Raw genomic sequence first — 5,042 nt, forward strand, 5'->3', positions numbered from 1 at the left:
ATAACTCCATTAGTTGGTGAAGTATCTATTTTGTTCTCTGCTGGATCAATAAAATATCTAGTACAGTGCTATATATACATGGGTCCTTAAGAGTCATTTGATTCTGATAAGGAAATATACATTAGGAAAAAAAAATCAAACCCTCTCCTTGGAGGACAATATGGATGAAAGCTATGGCAGGTCTTCTTCTGAGCTCTTTGTAGCCCACTCTATTTTTAAAGGGTGGGATCAGTCTCACTTAAAATACTCAGTACTTAGAGGCATGATTACTGAGCTTAACTTACAGTAACCTACTGCCTTGATTTACTTCTTATACGTCTTCACCTCTTCCACCACCTCATGCCAGAACTTTGCATGGTGCTCAGACCCTGTCTCTCTTGATTGATCAGTTTGTAGCTTTTCACAACAGTACTTTAGAGGCATTAAGTTGTAGCTCCCAGTTATGAAAATGAATATTGGTCTCTTTTTTAAAGTAACAAATGTTTTTTTATCATAAGTATTATAACCTTAAAGATAATTACAACTTTAATCTTCACTTAAAAAAAACCCCATGATACAGTACTTTTCACAGTCTCCCACTTTTATTATAGTCTTAATATTCTCACCCTCTGATTTCGCTGGAGCGACCTTCCTATAATATTCATGTAAACTGTACTGTGAGAAGATCAGTGCCTTTCCTAGGGTTCTTGAGGATGCCCGAGGTGGGGAGTTGGGGAATGGGGTACCCGATCCCCCCTCTGAGGGGACGAATGGCCCGCAGTCCCTGCTCCGTGTGAACATTCAATCCCTGCCCATGGCTTTGCCTCTGTGATGGCTTCTCTCTGTTCATACAGCTTTACCTCCAGCTCCCTCTCCTTCCCCAAAGCACAATACAGCAAAGGTGCTGAGAACTGGGGGACAAGGATGGGGGTCACAACAGAGCTCCTGTGGGTTGGCTTTTCCTTAGACCTCTTTGCTTCCATTTTGGTCAGGCGTGCTTGATCTACCAAGATCATTTTCCCAATCCCTTTATCTGATTTGAGGTCCCAGTTCCTCATCCACTCTCTCTGAGGTTCCATCTGAAAACTTTAAGTCCCTACTACCATACAACTCGGTTTGGGGCCAAACTGTGTTTATATCTTAAAAGGCCTGTTAGCAAGCTCCTCTAAAGACAAACACATAGAACTGATAGATTTGGAAATTATTTTGGCAGTATTCCTCTAATGTAGATCAAATCTAATTCATATGTAGAGCTACCCATACCCACTGCACCCCCTCTCCTTCCTGTTGCTGCCAAGAATTCCTACAGGCAAGAATCTGGGTTTATTTTTTTCTTTTACATTAAAATGACACTGATGATATTATCATGATATTGTCAGTAACCTGAAAAATAGAAAAATCTTGTGAAATACTGATTTCAAATGTTGAAATTAAAAATAGAATTGTTCTTCCGTCATAATTTCTTTTCTATCCTGAGTCTGAAAGCTTCTGCTAAAGGGTATGGTACTCCTGATAATTGCCAGCAGGGCTTTTCAAATCTTTTTGGTGTTACATCTCTGTTTTTTATTTATAAACAAAAAATTTGAAATATGTGAAACTATAAACCATGAGTATGGAAATAGAAATGAAATGCACTATCCCATAGGACACTCAGAATGAAGGAGGAGAGAAAATAAATGTTAAAGGGTATACTTTAGCCTTAACGGGAGAAATCAAGGTCAGGGATATTTCAGACAAAGAGTTTATTTGACCAACCATGTCTTTGGAGTGAGAAAGATTTTGGATCCCAATATCAGTTCTGTCTCTAATTAGCTGGGCAAGTAACCTTGGACAACCCTCTCTATATCTCACTTTCTTCCAAAATAGGGATTATATTACCTCCATCTAAGAGTTATAGTGAAGATTAAATATACTGGGAATGCGTCTGGTATGGGATGAGTGTTTGATAAATGCCACTGTCCTTCTGTTCTCCCTTCCTCTCTTCTTCCTTCTAAAGTGGGGACTGTGTCAGGACAAAGCCACAAAATTCTTTAAATTAGAAATTCTTATAATTAGGATGAGTAAAATTTTTTATAGAAAGTGATATATATATATATTTAATATATATTTAGATTTTAAAGCAGAGAGGATAACTAATTTAAAAAATTTTATCTATAAGGAATGGGAGAAAATATAGTGGAGGAGAAAGGGATGCAAACCAGGTTTCTTAGAATATCCTCGTTTTGTTTATTTGACTTTGAAACTGTGAAAATATTTTATATAATTATAAAACAGAATTAAGTTTAAAATCCCTAGACAGTGAAGAGTAAATGAAACAAAATCAACCTTACTGTATATTCAGTTGTTGACAGAAAAGAACTGTACTGAGTAATTTAAGCCTGGTAATTGGACAGTATATCCCGAGTAGTTTATATCCTAAGCTGAGGGGAGAATGAAAACCTTTTTATAAATAGTTTTCAGGAGTCATATGTTTACGCGAGACTGTTCTATGTGTATTGTGGGACAAAGCAAATAAGTAATTATATGACATTCTATATCAAATTCTAGGATTTTCAGCTTGAAAGATACAAGAGTGTAAATAAAAATACTCTACTCCCAAATTTGAATTAGGAGTATCAGTTGAATTCAAGAGGAATTTTATCTTAAAAGTTTTTCCCAGTTTTGTCCACTTAAAAGGCCTAGTAACAATAGCTAACCCATTATCAATGAACCCTCTTTGTGTCCAGATTGTGGTTTCTAAATACCATATTCCACTAAAAGGACCCTCAGCCCCTTGTAGAAATGTCTGAATCCAAGTCTGGGGTAGGAAATGTACAAAATGAGCCTAGAACATCTTGTCATATCAGAAAGAAAGGAAGGAAGCTGTGGTATAAAATTTATATTTATATTTCTTATATGGCATTTGTCCCCAGTTTCTGGCACAGGTCTATTAAAACCTTTGCAATCTCCTGAGTGATAGCAGTGTGTTTTGTTATTCATTATAAACACCTTTCAAGGATATCTGAGTTTATGCTAAAGAGGTGATTCTTGGTGGCCCCTAAATAGAATCAGGATGGGGGCTGGTTACAGAGGAACCAAACACATGATTTGAGGGTTTGAACTTTCAGCCCCACTTCCTTCTGAACTCCAGGGGGAGGAAGGTGGCTGGAGATCAAGTTCATTCACCAAAGGCTAATGATTCAGTCAATCATGCCCAGGCTATGAAACTTAGATAAAAACTAAGAAAGAACGAGGCTAAGGGAGCTTCCATCTTGGGAGGATGGCAGGCCCAGGGAGGGTACGGAAGTTCTGCACCCCTCCCCCCTTGCCCTATTCATCTCTTTGTCTGATTGTTCATTTGTATCTTTTTTTTTTTTTTTTTTTCCTGCGGTACGCGGGCCTCTCACAGCTGTGGCCTCTCCCGTTGCGGAGCACAGGCTCCGGACGCGCAGGCCCAGCGCCCATGGCCCACGGGCCGAGCCGCTCCGCGGCATGTGGGATCCTCCCAGACCAAGGCTCGAACCCGTGTCCCCTGCATTAGCAGACAGATTCTCAACCACTGCGCCATCAGGGAAGCCCCATTTGTATCTTTAATGACATTATGAAACAACAGAAATTTGAATGCTCCTGCAGGTATGATTCTCTGGAAGGTAGACTCTGAGACAAAGATTAGTAGCAGGGAATTGGCTGGGGAGTACTCCGGGGACCAACACCTGTGGGGGAAAGTAAGCAGCAGGACTGAACAGAGGAAGCTGGGCTCAGATGTAGTTACAGCAAGGCCTCTGCCATACCCACAGGGAGCACTGCAGCTGCGATGGTTCCTCAGAGCAGGACCAAGTTGGGGAGAGGCATGTGGGCCTTTAACCCTGCACTCACCCATCACTGGGTGTGGGCTGCCCCAGGGAAATGTGCATGACTTTGAGGGAAAAGGGTAAAAATAGTGGGGGCTGTCAGCTGGTAGCACACCCAGCAGCTGGAGGAATAAGGCCTTCGACCCTGAAGGGAGAGCTGGGTGGCACCATGCACCGTCCACTACAGATGCTGGCTGGAGGTTTGATGAAATTAGAAAATGACTTTTAATCTTCTTTTAGGTGTAATGCTTTTATTATGATTATGTTTTAAAATGTCCCTATCTTTTAGAAATAGAGACTAAAATATTTACTAATGAAATGATATCACAGATGGGATGTATTCCAAAATAATATTTGGGGGGTGAGGGGTTGTGGGAATATAAATGATACGAGTTGATAATTTGTTGAAGTTGGTAATGGGTATATGGGCCTCATTACAGTCTTCTCTCCATTTTTGTATATTTTGACTTTTTCCATAATTAAAAAAGTAAAAAGAGATAATAAAATTAAAAAATCATTTATAAAACAAATAGGCCACTTCATATGGCATAACAGATGACATTTCTGTGAACACGATTAATGTTCATTTAATACAATTCTTCTATATAAAATGTTCATAAGTAGATAGAGATCTCTATTATGTTTTAATTTCACAGAGAAGACAGTAAGAAAAAATAATGAGAGAAGGATGAATTTAGGTTTGAATGAAGGACTAATGCCCTAAGAAATAAAAAGTTATTAAATATCATATTATTGAGAAAGAGTAATTTGGGCATCTTAAGAGGAGAACAGATATACATCCTTCTGAGAAGCCTTACGTGAAATCTGACTGAAGGCAGTCAGGGGCATTGCAGCCCTCTGACTGTCTTTTGTGCTGTAGAATGTAGTGCAGTATTTTTTTCCCTTTCAACACATGGTAATTATTTCTCCCCTTCAAAGGGAAAAATGGCTTTTATGTGTGTCATGAACACAAGATAATTTTGTCCTTGGTAATGAAATATTTGTACATCTAGTTTAAGAACTCGTGATAAATAAAGCTAGGTTAAAAATAACAGCGAATGTCATTTTTTTTAAATGAAAATTCTTTCATATAGCACATTTCCTGACTGTGCTGTTTCTAATTTCTGTTTTAGTTCCTGCACTCATTGTCAGGAGGAGTGGGTCAGACTAGCTGCAGAGAATGTTACCTTGAGCTCTATTCTATAATTATGATTCAGCAGGAAACCTCTGTGT

This window comes from Lipotes vexillifer, unplaced genomic scaffold (genome assembly GCF_000442215.2).
Source record: "Lipotes vexillifer unplaced genomic scaffold, Lipotes_vexillifer_v1.1 scaffold477, whole genome shotgun sequence".
Lineage (NCBI taxonomy): Eukaryota > Metazoa > Chordata > Mammalia > Artiodactyla > Lipotidae > Lipotes > Lipotes vexillifer.